This window comes from Neltuma alba, unplaced genomic scaffold, assembly GCF_004799145.2.
Source record: "Neltuma alba isolate B1F8T4 unplaced genomic scaffold, ASM479914v2 tig00011146_pilon, whole genome shotgun sequence".
NCBI lineage: Eukaryota > Viridiplantae > Streptophyta > Magnoliopsida > Fabales > Fabaceae > Neltuma > Neltuma alba.
The window spans coordinates 1,347,030-1,365,861 of NW_021635881.1; the positions used below are offsets into that span (position 1 = coordinate 1,347,030).

The following is an 18,832-nucleotide window of genomic DNA, read 5'->3' on the forward strand; positions in this document are numbered from 1 at the left end:
CAAATAAAAGTACGATACCAAAATGAATGTCAAAGCCTCATAATAATTATTAACATTTCTTTAACTTAGATTTTAGATTCTTCATGAAAATTTGGGAGATCCAAATCTTCTTCCCAAAATTATAAGCTATAAATGCTTAACCAGTTCTGGTAAATAAAAGGTATACATTTATTATTAAATCTTTTCTATTCTAATAATGGGGATGCCGCGATGTCACACTGTCACCATCTAAAACGTAAGCCATCACTTGCTCTTCATTGATTCTGTCTCTGTTTTATTATTTGTTTATTATCATGCCATTTCTCTATTGGAGGTTGGAGTGTTATATTACAAAGGTCATATTTTTGTTTTAATTTTTTATTTTTTAAATTTGTCAATGCTATTTCAGCTGATAAATAATGAATATTCTCTCTAGTTTTCTTGAATCCAGATACACAGAAGGTTCTCCTCTTCTACTCTTGTTTGATTGATTATCGATTTATGAATCTTATTTAAATTTGCAAGCGTACATGGCTCTAGGGAAGATTTGCTGGGTTGTTGTAGTTTCAGCTTTAACCTTTTTGGTTCTTCATGCTTCCCTTGTAAGAGCTGGAGACATGGTTCATGACAATGATTCAACTCCGAAGAAGCCTAGATGTGAGAATCAGTTCATTCTGGTATCCAAAATCAATCTACTTGTTATATAACTATTTTTTATTTTAATAAAAGACTACTGATGTAGCTTAATTGGCTGGTTTTGTTAATGGCTTTAGCCAGTTCATGTTTCTAATGAATTAATAACTATGCTAATGAGTGTGTTTAATACTTTGAATTGTAAATTGTACAATAGGGAGAAAGAAAAAGCAAATGCGATCTTCATGTATGAAAATAAATGTACATTAGGAAATAAGCTATCATTTTTCCTTTTCCTTTTCTCCCCCCTCCTAAACACAAAAAAAAAACCCCCACCCAAAACAAGAAACAAATCTTGGCTGGTGAGATGCTTATTAATATGGATTCACCTTCACTGTTTGTGCTTTTTTGCTTGTTTTTTTTTGTTCAATTCGATATTTGAGACCAAATAGTTATCGATTATATTTAAAGCTTAATAGTTATTATAATGAAATACATTTGCAATAGGTAAAAGTGTAAACTTGGGTCAATGGTATAGAGGATGCAGAATTTGTTGGTGTGGGTGCCAGATTTGGCAGAGCCATTGTTTCAAAGAAGAAAAATGCTCGGCATAGTCCCTCGAGATTGTTGCAATCTACCAAAGAATAAGGTTTTCCCCTATGTGTATGCTCGGCACATTGGCCTTATTCTGTCAGTCCCTCGAGATTGTTGCAATCCACTAAAGAATAAGGTTTTCCCCCTATATATATGGCCATTGGTACATTGGTAACAAATGTTGCTTAGTACTAAGTATTTTTAATTTCACTATATGCATAATCTATTAGCTTGTGGGAGATGTCATCATGGTGGATAGAGGCAACTGCAGATTCACAAGGAAAGCAATCAATGCAGAAAAGGCTAATACTTTAGCTATTCCAATTATAAACAACCAAAAAGGTGCATCTTTTTTTCTTTTCCTTTTCCCTTTTTCAAATATCCAAGGGGCTTTTATTGATCAACTGTGTAGAAAATTAGAGAACGTGTTTTATCTGCACATTGGTTGAATCATACTTGTTACAGATTTCTTACAAAGCTAATATCTTTTTATGCCAAAAATAAGTTAGTCTACATGACTAGTCTACATTGTTGTGGTTTAATTTTGTTCAACCAAATGGAAAAAAAGAACAATAGGAATAACTAAGCTTTTATATTTGACTAAGTATAGAAGAAAAATGAGGCTTCATTTACTCAAGGACTCTTTTAGTATTGATCACCCTATAAGAATTCATTTCTTACCCAAAATGTCAATGTACATTAGCAATTACACACTTCCTTTACCCTAAACTTAGAGAAAAGAACTAGCAGACCAATTACTGGAAGCAATCCATAGTCTTCTTAAATAGAGTTAAAATAATTGTTTAAGAACATTTAAAATATTAAACATCAATTGTACTAAAAATAATGAGGGTCAAGGTGTTTTTATTGATTATTTCATTAAATTTTCTTATATTGTTTGCAGAACTTTACAAGATGGTTTGTGAACCAGATAAAATTGATTTAGATATACACATACCTGTTGTGATGCTCCCCCAAGATGCAGGTCCAAGGTTGGAGAACATGCTGATGAGTACTTCATTTGGTAAGGTTCCTTTATATTTCATTTTTTTTATGTTGATAGCATGTTTTTATCATCTACGCATGCAAAATTCCTTTTCCTCTTTTAACCTCCTATAGGAGTATGAAGATGGATTCCTAATATCACATATAAAAAAGCTTCCTAAACTGATCCTTTCTATAGTGTCTGTGCAGCAATACTCTCCATGTCAACCAGTTTTTGACGTAGCAAAAGTATTTTTATGGTTGATGGCTATTAGTACCATACGATGTGCATCTTACTGGTCAGCATAGAGAGCCAGAGAAGCAACTATTGACCAAGACAAGCTACTAAAGGTAAGTTTTGCCAACTCCTTTTCATATAACTTTCAGTCTTTCTTCTTTCCTTATGCTATTGTTGATCTAACTACTTGATGACAAATTTATATTTCTAGGATACTACAGATGAAATCCCACACACTGAAGGTCGAGGTGTCCATGGGGCTGTATATATAAATACCAAAACTATAGTTCTTTTTGTTGTGGTTGCTTCATGTTTCCTGTTTATGCTATACAAACTTATGTCATCATGGTTTATTGAAGTCTTGGTTGTTCTCTTTTATATTGGTGGGATTGAGGTATATAACATTCCTACTTTCAAAGTCAATTTAATGTTCTAAAAGCAAGCTTCTATGTGAAAAGAAATTCCTTATTTACACATTATATCCATGCAATTCATGAGTGAACTTCAGTTTCCTGTTATTTCCTTAAGTATCCTCCTCTTAGTTGAAACATTCTACCTTTAACCCCTCAGAGCACGTATTCGTAAGCATTATGGTTCAAGCAGATCATGACACAAGCCTGTGGATTTAAAATTTCAACATAATTACTCGGGTTACTATTTACTGTTTAATTTCCAGATTATAGGTCCAAGTTCAAAAATTCATAACTAATTCTATAAAAATCGTATTGAAGTGTTCTAAAATTCTACGAAAATCTATTTCAATTCTCTTTAAGAAAAAAATATCCAATTGAACTTATCCTTGCCCAATTCGTACAGTTTAATCAATAAAGATTACTGTTCATTCAGAAAAATCTGGAACTTCCAGATTCTGTGCCTCAATTTTGGAAATTTGTATCTCCTCATGTACACATCCAATTAAGGTGATATATCTCTCATTTTAAAGCTTGGGATGTGTACTATGTGTCTACAAAATTTCATGACTTAACTCATCCGTTTAATAGGTCAAACTGGAGCTACAATCCCACTACTCCAGGACCTACGTTTTATCTCTTAGCATCTCTTTACTTTAATTCTTTTTATTTCTTTGGCAGACATAACATGGCTTACTCTTTCCCATTCATGCTCATACACTTTCATTCATACCATAAATATTATAATTAATTACATGGCATCATTGGCATCCACAACATAAATTACATAATAGGAGAATTACACACTGAATAATAATATCATTCATTAACATGAACAATTCTCCACTTTCTTCTCCTTGCTTCTCATGTCATTATTGCCCATTAATGATTGACCTAAATGGTTAGGGAGGGGTTAAGGTTCAAGGGAATCTCAGTAGCAAACAATACCATATTAATCAGGCTAGATGGATGCTAATGCACTACACGTAACTTGTTTATTCCCTTGTTAATTAGTGACATATTAGCATGCTCAAAGCTAACTTCTTGATGCATGGCCATGGAGACATAATCTACTCATCATGAATAGCAATTATAGTAGCTAAAATATATCACAATAACATTCAATAACATGTACACGGCAACACACAAGCATACAACATCAAGCAATGACAATAGGTAAGTTCACTACCTTGCACCTCAAGCTTTCCTCTTACTTTTCCTTTGACTCCCTTGACTTTCCAACCATGTGGGCATTCAGTTAACATCATCAAATGTCCTCTTAGATGTTCTAAGGTCCTAAACATAGTCACATTGATCATACAATCTATTAGGACCACTAGATTACATAATATTCAAGACTAGCTCCCTTGAACCTCAACCCTTTCTCTTCATTTTAGGGTTTTCTTTCTACCTTTTCTAACATAAATCTTATCATTTCCCATCCTTAAGATCCATTTCTTGTCAATTAGGACCACTTTAGATGGCCTTAGATTCAAGAAGATCAAATCTGAAAATTTTGCTTCGCGGCTACTGTTCACGCAGAAATTTCAGAATTTTTGCTCAACTATGAAAATTCATAATTAATTCTAGAAAAATCAAAACTGAGTGGTTCCAAGTCTCACTGAAAGTTCCTTAAGTTATATTTAAAGAAAAAATAGTTTCAGGAACCAATTCTATGCTGAAAAGTACCATAATTGTACGGAATTTGATACTCTTCTAAAGGTTAAACACTGTTTCCATATTTCAAACCCTAATTTTGAAAAATCACCATAAATCATACCCATATCCAAATGAAGTGTTCTACCCATGGATTTAAAGCTTACAGGGTTTAATTTAATCATGCCAAATTTTAGAATCAGATTCAAAGAGTAACTTATTTGAAATAGGTATCAAATCAGATGCTACAACCATCACATACATTGATCTTGAAGCTTGAATCTTGTTCCTTCTTCTTGGCCTTCACCCCTACGTTTTTCTTTCTAAATTTTGGTAGAGTTTTCTCTCTACAAATGGCTCCCAAAATGCTCTTCCAAGGTGGGGTATTTATAGCTAAAACTTTGGCTTGAATGGATGAAAATGCCCTTGGTGGCTAATAGAAAAGGTAAGGGCAATTTTAGAACTTCAAGTTGACTTTTACATCATCATTGCATCATCTTCTTGCATCATCCTTACCTCATCCTTCTAGAAGATGCCAAGTGTCACAAATGTGATAGAGAAGAAGGGAGATTAGATCCTAGCCATTAGATCAAACTTGATCCCTAAGTTTCCTCTGAATTTACTCGGCTCACGTTTCTCTAACTTTCTTTATGGTCTTCCAGAGCTCAAAAATTCTTCTGTCTACTCCATAAATTCTCTTTAATTCTAGAGAGTATCTATAAATTTTCTTAGTCCATAACACTTCCTTTAAGCCTTGCATAAAAATTTATTTACTAAAATGCCCTTTTATCGCCCTAACCGGCTTTTTATTTATCAAAGCCATTCCACTGGCCTTTTGGTTGGGGGACCAATTTTATAAATTAGTACAACCTCTCAACCATTTAACCTCATTTTTGTGTACATTTTTAAGGTCTTGCTATTTCAAATAATTACCTCAAACAGTACACTTTTTATCGGTCATAACCTCATAAATTCCATTTAAGCTGCCTCAGGGATATTTTCATCTTTTCTCTTCACAGAAGAGCCTTAGAATATTATTTCTCATTTTCTAGGATTTTCTTGGAATTCTCTGTATACTCTTCCATTTTTACCCCTGTTGGTCATAACTTTCTGAATTTACGGTTTAGTCTCTGTTTGGACTTAACTTCATACAATCCTCTCTTTAAGGTTTCTAACTTAACCTTTGGCCTGTGTCTAGCCTCTTTTCTCTCTCTGGGCTTTCGAGACTTTACTGGAGCCTCTAGCCTTGATTATACTTGAACCCCTGAAAACTTTTGTTTTGCACTTTAGTCCCTAAAACTGCTTTGACTTCCTTTCTCATCTTTAGGACTTCTGCTCAAAAGGGGTCTAGTAGTTTATCTAATTCAGGCTATTTCTAGGCCTTCTAGGCCCAAAAATTGGGATGTTACAATTCTTCCCCTCTTAAAAGAATTTCATCCTCAAAATTTTGAGTCAACCCTCTATTCTTACCTTTAATGAGAGGTTAACTGAGGAGAATAACCCCGCTTATACTTAACTCTGACGGGTTTCAACCCTGGGCTCTATAGTTACATGACTTGTCGTTTTATACTTTTTTGTCACTTACATGAGCATGACCTTTGCTTTTAAGCATTTTGTCACCACTACTCACATGCTTCCTATACTTTAGGCTCATTCTTTCATAATAATACCACGACAGTGTGCCTGTCTTCATGGTATTTTACTATACCATGGCATTTTCAGTTCTCTTAATACGGCCTTTATCTATTCTTTGCTGTATACGCTGCCATTCCTCTTTACTTTAAGGGCAAATTTCCTTTCTTTCCTTCATTGATTAAAACAGAATTGAGCCTAGTCTAATCAACAATAAAGGTGTCTGGAACAAGTCAAGGGTACTCTCTCTATATTAGTCCACCGCTGAAGAAGATTCCAATATCTTAAACTCATCTCTGGTCATCATCTTCCTAAAGAGGTACTGTACTCTTACCCTTATGGCTCAGCCATTTTCTCTTTGGCTTGGTCTATGATGATCTCGGGAGCTACTAGGCTCTACCATAAGCCTTTTTAGGATCCATCATGACCCTAGAATACTATCATTAATCTGAGCCATCTTAGGATCTCTAGGAGACTCTAGACCCTAGAGTTGAGTAATAAAATAAGTCACCTCCCTTCAGCTAGTAACTTGACTGATTATTCTCCAAGACTGATCACAGATATCAGTATTGTCTTCTTAGGCCTTACTCAATCCTTTCTGTCAACTCCTGGAATTCTTAGCCTTTCATATTTCTTTAGCCCTTAGTTTTAGCTTCCTTATGCCACTTTCCTTTCTTTGTGCCTTTTGAATTCCTAGCCACTGACTCATCTCTAAAGCCAATTAACTTACCATTATATCAATGCCAGCCTGTTTTATCTTAGGACTCTGTAGTCCTTGCTGTCTCTTAACAATTTGGACCACATCAGGAGAGGACTTATATCATCATATTCTCATTATCCTTTAGTATTCCATAGTACCCTGTTAAGCTCGAGGAGCATTTGTTTGCATATCACGCTTCTGTTGTCTTAACCAGTTTCACTCTCTCTCTCTAGGATAAGGTCCGTCCTGTGCCTTGCCTCAGCTGCTTCTACTTTTCCTGTGGGAGGACAGATTACTCTGACTGGAGCATCGTCAACTCAACCACTTACTTTCCATTTCATTTCTTCAGAGGATAGCTTACTCTTACTAGAGCAGCGTCGCTCTAATCTGGAGAACCACTTCCCAATCTTAGAGAGGTACTTCATGGTCAAGACTTTCCTCATATGCAATCTCTACCAGGGTACATTCCCTGAATACCATATCCCTATCAAAGGGAGCCTCTCCACTAGATTACTCAATCTTATAGGCAATGGCATCGATCTATAGGAATCTCATTTCTTAGATTCCTTAATGGCCTGAGTTACATGGTTGTCTACTCTTGGATAGCTTTGGGACATAAAATAATACTGTTTAGTCCCTGACATTATCATGTATCTAAGTATCATTGAGCTCTAGGTGTCACCAGGAACTTGCTTATCTCTCTCTGTGTATTAGTTCCCAGTGCAACCATTCACTATCATGTTCTGATTCATTTCCTTTCATCTCTATCCTCAAGAGGGATCTTGCCTCACTTTACTCTCTCTAACTTTCTTTTCCTCTTGACCAATTATTCTTATAGTCAGGTATTGATCAACATACCCTCATCACATCACATAGCAAACATTTAATCACCTTACTGTGTGGTATCTAGGTCTGGCACCTAAGTCATCATTGACCCTTTATTTGTTATCATCTAATCTCTGTCTCTCTTAGTTCACTATCCCAGAAGGATTTCTATCCCTATTTAGGGATTTGAACAAACCTTAAGCATATTATCCTGTTACCTTGTCTCTATGGAGGTCACATTGATTACTTAAGGAATAGGTTGACATTTGGTTCCCTTCCTAGGGTATTAACTTATACCTTGACTAGCTTACTATACCTTTAACCATTCATTTCTATGGTCATATACTAATCATAAAGTGACCATATTACACAGTAGGCATTGATCATTAAAATATCTCTGATGTGTGGCACTCCAGTCAAGCACCTTTAGTCAATCACCCGAGGCTTAGGTTGTCACCCTGCTTCCCTATTAGGATCTGGACTCCTACCCCTTACTGGCTTGCCATGCTCTTAGCTATTACCCTCTAGAGACATCTTTTAATATTGACTCGTTCCCTGGTCAAGCGCTCTCAGCTCAACCATTCCTCTCCTAAGGGGGAGTCTTTTAGCAGCGACTACCTATCTCTCAAGTTACTCTCTGTCATTCCTTACTTCTCTTCTATGTATATTTTCCTTGGAAAAAACACCTCAATACCTTAACCTTAGTTAGACCAATCCTGGTAACCCATTGCTTTTCTAATTTAGATTTTCTCTCATACTGGGCTTTGCTTGAACCAATACTCTGCTTATACCTTGGTAAGAACCTCTACCAGAACTACTGTTATGCTTAAACACTCAAAAGAATCTTTGTTCTGTTTACATACTTGCCAGAACCTCTACTTTAATACCAAAATAAAATGTCTTGCCTTTAACCCCTCAGAGCACGTATTCGTAAGCATTATGGTTCAAGCAAATCATGACACAAGCCCGTGGATTTAAAATTTCAACATAATTACTCGGGTTACTATTTACTGTTTGATTTCCAGATTATAGATCCAAGTTCAAAAATTCATAACTAATCCCATAAAAATCATATTGAGGTGTTCTAAAATTATATGGAAAGATATTTCAATTCCCTTTAAGGAAAAAATATCCAATCATACTTATCCTTGCCTAATCCATACAGTTTAATCAATATAGATTACTGTTCATTTGGAAAAATCTGGAACTTCCAGATTCTATGCCTCAATTTTGGAAATTTGTATCTCCTTATGTACACATCTAATTAAGGTGATCTATCTCTTATTTTAAAGCTTGGGATGTGTACTATGAGTCTGTCAAATTTCGTGACTTAACTCATCCGTTTAATAGGTCAAACTAGAGCTACAAGCCCACTACTCCAGAACCTACGTTTTATCTTTTAGCATCTCTTTACTTTAATTCTTTTTATTTCTTTGGCATACATAACATGAACAATTCTCCAATTTATTCTCCTTGCTTCTCATGCCATCATTGCCTATTGATAATTGAACTAAATGGTTGGTCAGGGAGGGGGTGAGATTCAGGGGAATCTCAGTAGGAAACAATACCATGTTAATCATGCTAGATGGATGCTAATGCACTACACTTAACTTGTTTATTCTCTTGTTAATTAGTGACATATTAGCATGCTCAAAGCTAACTTCTTGATGCATGGCCATGGAGACATAATCTACTCATCATGAATAACAATTATAGCAGCTAAAACATATCACAATAACATTCAATAACATGTACACGGCAACACACAAGCATACAACATCAAGTAATGACAATAGGTAAGTTCACTACCTTACACCTCAAGCTTTCCTCTTACTTTTCCTTTGACTCCCTTGACTTTCCAACCATGTGGGCATTCGGTTAACATCACCAAATGTCTTCTTGGATGTTCTAAAGTCCTAAATATAGTCATATTGATCACATAATCTATTAGGACCACTAGATTACATAATATTCAAGACTAGCTTCCTTGAACCTCAACCCTTTCTCTTTGTTTTAGGGTTTTCTTTCTAGCTTTTCTAACACAAATCTCATCATTTTCCATCCTTAAGATCCATTTCTTTTCAATTAGGACCACTTTAGATGGCCTTAGATTCAAGAAGATCAAATCTGAAAAGTTTGCTTCGCGGGTACTATTCACGCAGAAATTCCAGAATTTTTGCTTAACTTTGCAAATTCATAATTAATTCTAGAAAAATCAAAACTGAGTGGTTCCAAGTCTCACTGAAATCTCATTAAGTTATCTTTAAACGAAAAAAGTTTCAGGAACCAATTCTATGATGAATAGTACCATAATTGTACGGAATTTGACACTCTTTCAAAGGTTAAACACTGTTTCCAGATTTCAAACCCTAACTTTGAAAAATCACCATAAATCGCACACATATCCAAATGAAGTGTTCTACCTATGGATTTGAAGCTTACAGAGTGTATTTTAATCATGCCAAATTTCAGAATCAGATTCAAAGAGTAACTTATTCGAAATAGGCATCAAATCAGATGCTACAACAATCACACACCTTGATCTTGAAGCTTGAATCTTGTTCCTTCTTCTTGGCCTTCACCCCTATGTTTTTCTCTCTAAATTTTGGTAGAGTTTTCCCTCTACAAATGGCTGCCAAAATAATTTTCCAAGGTGGGGTATTTATAGCCAAAACTTTGGCTTGAATGGACCAAAATACCCTTGGTGGCTAATAGAAATGGTAAGGGCAATTTTGAAACTTCAAGTTGACTTTTACATCATCGTTACATCATCCTTACCTCATCCTTCTAGAAGATGCCAAGTGTCACAAATGTGATAGAGAAGAAGGGAGATTAGATCCTAGCCATTGGATCAAACTTGATCCCTAAGTTTCCTTTGAATTTACTCGGCCCACGTTTCTCCAGCTTTCTTTATGGCCTTCAAATAATTATCTCAAACGGTACACTTTTTATCGGCCATAACCTCATAAATTCCATTTAAGCTGCCTCAGTGGTATTTTCATCTTTTCTCTTCACAGAAGAGCCTTAGAATATTATTTCTCATTTTTTGGGATTTTCTTGGAATTCTCTTTATACTCTTCTATTTTTACCCCTGTTGGTCATAACTTTCTGAATTTACGGTTTAGTCCCTCTTTGGACTTAAGTTCATACAATCCTCTCTTTGAGGTTTCTAACTTAACCTTTAGCCTGTATCTAGCCTCTTTTCTCTCTATAGGCCTTCGAGACTTTACTGGAGCCTCTAGCCTTGATTATACTTGAGCCCCTGAAAACTTTTATTTTGCATTTTAGTCCCTAAAACTGCTTTGACTTCCTTTCTCATCTTTGGGACTTCTGCTCAAAAGGGGTCTAGTAGCCTATCTAATTCAGGCTATTTCTGGGCCTTCTAAGCCCAAAAATTGGGATGTTACATTAGTCATCTCTAGACTTACAGTTTGTTGTATCTGTAGGGCTTATAAACTTGCTTGGCTACTTTATTGTTAAGGTGTTGAACTTTTTTCATCTAGCCTATGACTTTTTGAAATCAATGATAATTTTTTTCTTTAATCTTAACATCCAAAAAGCAATTCACCATTCATTAATTTTTAAAATCTATTCTTGTGCGCTTATTTAGAAAGCGGAGCTTTGGTAATAGAGAATTAATGTCCTTTTCCTAGACAACATCCTATTTGTTAATGCTTCCATATTTTTTGTTGAAGGCAATTCTTATGGACAGGATCAGATTTCTAAATTTCCCGGAAACAGTTTTCTATATGACTTGCATTCTTGTTGTTCAATGCTTTACTTAATTTAGTCCAATCAATATTTAATGTTAAGATATGTAGGGAGTGGATAATATTGCATTATGTAAACAATGATAGAGTAGGATTGCTATCCTTATTACCATATGCTGAATGACATCAAAAGTAGATGATCTTACCACATTTTGACCCTAGGAGGTATCATATCAGTATTTGAAAGTTGAAATGATTAAGGGAGAAATATATTGATAAGATCCCTTTTTTCATTCTTGATGATATCTAAAGATATGCAGTTCGTGGTTTATTTACAATTGAGAGAGAGATGGTACATGTGAAAGTTGAGAATGCTTTGCTCTGAATCGTTAGATCTTTTTATTTAAATCTCCACTTTAGTGTTGCTCCCTCCCTAAAAGAAACATTTTTTACTTCTTTGTTTCTCCATGCAGGTGTTCCAAACATGCTAGTGAATCATATATCAAAGTACCTTTTGTTGGAGCTATCTCATGCCTAACATTGGCTGTTTCTCCAATCAATATAGCATTTGCCATTCTCTGGGCAGTTTATCGCGGTGTCTGTTTTCCCTAGATAGGTCAGTGTAACATCTAAATTTTTAGGCCTAGAAGTACTAGAAATAGCCTGAATTGGATAGGCTACCAGACCCTTTTTGAGCAGAAGTCCCAAAGATGAGAAAGGAAGGCAAAACAGTTTCAGGGACTAAACTGCAAAGTAAAAGTTTTAAGGGGCTAAAGTGTAATCAAAGTTAGAGGCTCTAGTAAAGTCTTGAAGGCCCAGAGAGAGAAAAGATACTAGATATAAGCCAAAGGTTAAGCTTCAAGCCTCAAAGAGAGGATTGTATGAAGTTAAGTCCAAGCAGGGACTAAACCGTAAATTCAAAAAGTTATGACCAACAGGGGTAAAAATAGAAGAGCATACAAAGAATTCCAAGAAAATTCTAGAAATTGGGAAATAATATTCTAAGGCTCTTATGTGAAGAGAAAAGATGAAAATACCCCTGAGACAGCTTAAATGGAATTTATGAGGTTATGGCCAGTAAAAAGTATGCCGTTTGAGGTAATTATTTAAAATAGCAAGAGACCTCAAAAATGTATACAAAAATAAGGTTAAATGGTTGAAAGGTTTTACTAATTTATAAAATTAGTCCCGCAACCAAAAAGCCAGTGGAGTGGCTTTAATAAATTAAAGAGCCGGTTTTGCCGATAAAAGGGCATTTTGGTAAATGAATTTTTATGCAAGGTTTAAAGGAAGTGTTATGGCCTAAGAAAATTCATAGATATTCTCTAGAATTAAAGGGAATTTATGGATCAGACAAAAGAATTTTCTAAGCTCTCGAAGGCCATAAAGGAAGCCGGAGAAACGCGGGCCATGTAAATTCGGAGGAATTAAGTTTGATCCAACGGCTAGGATCTAATCTCCCATCTCCTCCACCACTTACATGACACTTGGCATCTTCTAGGAGGTTGAGGTAAGCATGATGTAAGAAGATGATGCAATGATGATGTAAGAGTTAACTTGAAGTTCCAAGATTGCCCTTACCCTTTCTATTAGCCACCAAGGGTATTTTGGTCCATTCAAGCCAAAGTTTTGGCTATAAATAGGCACTCGCTCCCCTTCATATTTCGGCCAAGCAAGGATCTATAGGGAAAATTCTGCCGCTCTTGCATCTAGAGAGAGAAAGAGCCATTTTTAGTGAGAGAAAGTCCACCTAAGTTCAAGCTTCAAGATCAAGGTATGTGATGGTTATAGCACCTGATTTTATGCCTATTTCGGATTAGTTATTGTTCATATCTGATTCTGAAATTTTGTATGCTTAAAGTGCGCTCTATGAGCTTTGAATCCATGGGTAGAACACTTCATTTGGATATGTGTACAATTTATGGTGATTTTTCAAAGTTAGGGTTTGAAATCTGGAAACAGTGTTGAACCTTTGAAAGAATGTCGAGTTCCGTACAATTTTGGTACTGTTCAGAATAGAATTGGTTCCTGAAACTATTTTTCATGTAAATTTAACTTAAGGACCTTTCAGTGAGACTTAGAATCACTCAATTTTTATTTTTCTAGAATTAATTATGAATTTTCAAAGTTGAGCAAAAATTCTGGATTTTCTGCGTGAACAGTACCCGCGAAGCACAATTTCCAGATTTGATATTCTTGAATCTAAGGCCATCTAAAGTAGTCCTAATTGACAAAAAATGGATCATAAAGATGGAAAATGATGAGATTTATGTTAGGAAAGCTAGAAAGAAAACCCTAAAACTAAGAGAAAGGGTTGAGGTTCAAGAGAGATGGTCTTGAACTTTATGTAATCTAGTGGTCCTAATGGAATGTATGATCATTATGGTTATATTTAGGACTTTTGGAACATCTAAGAGGATTTTTGGTGATGTTGACCAAATGCCCACATGGTTTGAAAGTCAAGGGAGTCAAAGGAAAAGTAAGAGGAAAGCTTGAGGTGCAAGGTAGTGAACTTACCTATTGTCATTGCTTGATGTTGTATGCTTGTGTGTTGCCGTGTACATGTTATTGAATGTTATTGTGACATGTTTTAGCTACTGTAATTGCTATTCATGATGAGTAGATTATGTCTTCATGGCCATGCATCAAGAAGTTAGCTTTGAGCATGCTAATATGTCACTAATTAACAAGAGAATAAACAAGTTACGTGTAGTGCATTAGCATCCATTTAGCATGATTAATATGGTACTGTTTGCTACTGAGATTCCCCCGAATCTCACCCCTCCCTAACCACATAGGTCAATCATGATGGGTAATAATGGCATGAGAAGCAAGGAGAAGAAAGTGGAGAATTGTTCATGTTAATAAATGATATTATTATTCAATGTGTAATTCTCCTATTATGTAATTTATGTTGTGGATGCATATGATGCCATGTAATTAATTATAATGCTTATGACATGGATGAAAGTGTATGAGTATGAATGGGAAAGAGTAAGCACATGTTATGTATGCCAAAGAAATAAAAAGAATTAAAGTAAAGAGATGTTAAGGGATAAAACGTAGGTCCTGGAACAGTGAGTTTGCAGCCCCGGTTTGACCTATCAAATGAATGAATTAAATCACGAGATTCAGTAAACTTATAGTACACATCTCAAGCTTTAAAATGAGAGGTACATCATCTCAATTGGATGTGTACACAAGGAGATACAAATTTTCAAAGTTGAAGCACAAAATCTGGAAGTTCCAGATTTTTGAAATGAATAGTAATATCTATTGATTTAACTATACGAATTGGGCAAGGATAAGTCCAATTAGATATTTTTTTCCCTTAAAGAGCATCGAAATAGCTTTCTATAGAACTTTAGATCACCTCAATACAATTTTTACGGAATTAGTTATGAATTTTTGAAGTTAGGCCTATAATCTATAAATTTAACAGTGAATAGTAACCTAGTAGTTTTGTTGGAATCTTTAAATCCACGGGCTTTTGTCATGGTCTGCTTGAACCATAACACTTACGAATGCATGCTCTGAGGGGTTAAAGGTAGGATGTTTCAGTCAGGATATACTTGTAAGGAATATTTTTCTTTGGATATTATTCTCCACCTGATTCCCCTTATCAATCATCTTGCATACATGGGCAAAAGGATTTTTTTCTAAGTTTTTAATTTACTTGGGAACCATAATTTCTTAAAGTATTAAATGTCTATAGTATTAAGTTTCTTCCTAGCTTTGATATCGAGTTGAGAAGCTACCATTTAATTGTGAATTTTCTTTCCTTAGTTGTTCAAACAGGGAATTGCACTAATAATTGTTGTTCTCTGGATTGTTCATATACCTAATCTCAAGGTAATGATTGAACTCAACCTTACCATTGGACATAACCATTCCTGAGCTTCATACTTTCAACTAATAGCCCTTAGATATGCATTTTGATATGAACTAGATGTTTTGGCAACTTTAGAGATCTATTTTTTTTTTTGTTATAAACTTTAGAGATAAATTTCTTGTAAGGAGCAGTTAAGCTAATGCATTTAATTTGCTTAATGTGTTTGGTATTCTGGTGCTTCTATTTCTTAAGACCTGTTTGTATGGTCAATCAAGAAACTTAAATAAGTAAAGTAGAGTTGGTATAAAATATACAAGGATGCAATATTTTTACTTTATTATCTCCCTCTCGTCTATCCATTGATTCAAGAATATAAAAAGACATAAGCAAGGATTTTACACATTTATTTTTCTATTGATTTCAGTAAAATGCCTTATCACCTATCAATCTGGCTTGTAATTAATATTTTAGTGTTATAAACACTGGTTAAACATTATGCTCATTGACATGAGTGGTGATAGTTTGCCAATATTGAAGGCGTGAGTTTAGGAGATAACCAAATGGTATTGAAGTAATAGATAATTGGGTTTAATTCTTGGCCACCCTTTTTAATACTAGCTAGACTAGATCTAATATGAAGAAGCTTTACAAGACCAATATGCTAAGATGAATGTTGTTTTCTTTTGAATCTTTAGCCAATACTAACATATCTTACCTATGCTATTGTGTTAATTTACTTGGGGTGTATAAAATTCTACTTGATGGAAAATAAATTATTATTCTTACACTTTTTATATGACCTCTTCTAGGTGTTTGTCTTGAACAAGCTATTTAGGGAAAGTGTGATGATTGCTGTTAGTTTTCTGATTCCCCTTATACCTTATTCTAAAGGGAGAATTACTATGGGGTCTCAAGAAAGGAATGTAATCGCCAAAAATCCTGATGATAAGTAAGCAACATGAACCTGATATCATTGTGTGCGCTAGAACTTGTCATTGCTTGTTGCTCAGTTGTTGTAGAATTTTTTAGTGATTGCATTCCTTTCTTGTGACCTATAGTAATTCTCCCTATTCTAAATTGTGACAATCACCAATACCATATTTGCATGCTAATATGAATTGTTTACATTACTTTCGATCAATAGGTAGCTCGAGGAGATAAAAGTGGAGGAGATGGTATTCCAGTACTCCTGAAGTTTCCATGCATTTCTGATCCATGGGGCAGTTACAGCATAATAGGATTTGGAGACATCTTTTTGCCAGGAATGCTTATTGCATTCTCGCTCAGGTTATAGCTCCTCATGATTCTCCCTCTGCCCGTTTTTTGTTGCAAACTTCAAGCATATCTCAATATCAATGTCTATGCCAGATGGCTAATGACAAAATAAGAAGAACTACAATATGTTTAAAGCTCATTTTAATCTTCAAATTAATTGATTTAGCCACACAACAATGCCATGGCTAAAACCAAAAACACGCCCGCACACAATATTATGAAATTAAGAACTGACTTGTCTTTAGTGCATTTTCAAAAATTTTACTTCGAGAGTAGACTAACCTTTGAATGAAGGAAATGGATTATCATTGTTTACTTTAGGTTTTCGAGAGAGCATTTTCCACTAATGGAAGAGCAAGTCCCTTTCCTACATTATATTGACTAAATAATAATAATAAATAATAATATAATAATAATAAGATTTATTTTCTTTCATATACTTCTGTAATTTTTCTAATTTCTGCACTTGCATGGATTATACTTGTTTGTAGAGATACCCCCAAGGTTGCTGCCCATTAGTATGTAATGCCTAATAAGCATATCTTGAGTTGATACGGATATGGGATAAATTCACATGGGAAAAATAAGTAAATAGGCTTATACTTGAGCCTTCAAAAATAAAAGCACATGAACTGTCATTGGATCCCCATCAAAATCTGCATTGAATCCCTTAAGAACTAACAGATATAAACCAATAGCACACTCTTCCACTAAAATAGGCTGCGATGTCTATATGACTAATCTATGCATAGTAGGTGCTCTATTCAGCAATACAATTTTCAAGCTAGCTTTCAGTTTAACGGGGCAAAAAAGCTAGTGATAGCTGAGTATATGGATAGTTCTTGTAGGTATGATTGGCTGGCAAACAAGAGCCTTCAGGGTGGATACTTCTTGTGGGCAATGTTTGCATGTGGCTTTGGTGTGAATTACTGGACTTACTTCCTTCGACTATTATTGACTTGAATAATTGATTTTCAAATATTGTCAACAAATTATTCTTTACTTACATGACGATTAATTCATGGGCAAATTGGCAAGTCTTTTGATTACATATGTGGCACTAAACTTAATGGATAGGCATAGCCAACTAGCTCTGCTCTATATTGTTCCATTCACTCTTGGTAGTTGATGAGTAACTTAAATTTAAATTCATTCATGAAATTATAGAACAGCTTTGGTGGTTATAATTACAGTTATATGCTCATAGCAGTTTCACACACAAATACAGGGACCTTCTTGACATTGGGGAGGAAGAGAGGAGATTTGAGAACATTGTGGACAAGAGGGGAACTAGAAATACCTTGTCCACATGTCAGACTCCACTAGAAGTATGTTAATGTGAATGTCACATCCAGCATTTGTGACTAAGGTATACTTAATCTAAAGATGGTTAAGGGCTAGAATATTAGTGTTAATGTAGATTGCACAACTTTTGATGTGAAATCAGGATAGGGACCAAAGTGGAATTTTCAGTATTTTGAGTAAGTTAGTATAAATTAGAAAAATATGACAGCAAGATCTGAAAATTCCTAGAAAACCCCAGAAATTATAGAAAATTCTCTGGAACAGGAGGATGGTCCCAGAAGTCAAAAATATGAAGGAAATTAATTAATATTAATTTTCTAGTAATTTTCGCAATATTTGACTAATTAAGGAAAATTAGTCAAATTTAATTATTTCATGCACTTCAAGGCCTCAGAAAATTTGTGAAAAATATGGATAAAATAACTTGAGAGTTTTAGAACATTGTAGAGGTGATTTTATTCCCAAATTGTTCGCAGATTAGCTTTAAAAATATTCAAGCTTATTTAAACTAATTAGGGCTTTTACCCAGGAAATTCAAAAAGAAATATCTAGAGGGGGAGTTAAATTCCAAAAAAATTTATGGAATTTCTTTGGAATTAAAGAGAGATTTTAACGCTAACAGAGAAATTTTTTGAGTCCTAGAACTCTAGAAAGCACTTCTGAAAGGAAAAGTAATACTTTAGCCACTATTTTTTACTAGGATTTCTATTCTTTTGAAAAATCATTATGAGGGGTGATGACTCAAAAGTAAAAGGTGGTAACTCAAAAGTAAATGGTAAAAGATGAGGATAGATGGTCAAAAATATCTAGGATAATTATGGTGCTACCGGTACAAAAGCTACTTAAGCCGGTAGAAAGTTATACATGATATATAGTGAAAAATATTCTTTCTTTTTGACTAAGCTATTCATGGTGCCACTTAGAAAGTGGAAGAAGCAAGGAGAAATTTCAAGATATGCATGGCATAAGCCCTAGTGACTCACCATCCAGGTGTCAACATATTAAGCCACATAGCCTAAGATTTGTACATTTGGAAAGAGGAAAAAAATTGGAAGGTTA

General features: G+C 34.7%; 1 pseudogene; it reads left to right on the top strand.

Annotated features, from left to right (window-relative positions):
- Nucleotides 1-439: 439 nt before the first annotated feature.
- On the top strand, nucleotides 440-17,836 carry LOC114761884 (signal peptide peptidase-like 2; annotated as a pseudogene).
- Nucleotides 17,837-18,832: the final 996 nt, after the last annotated feature.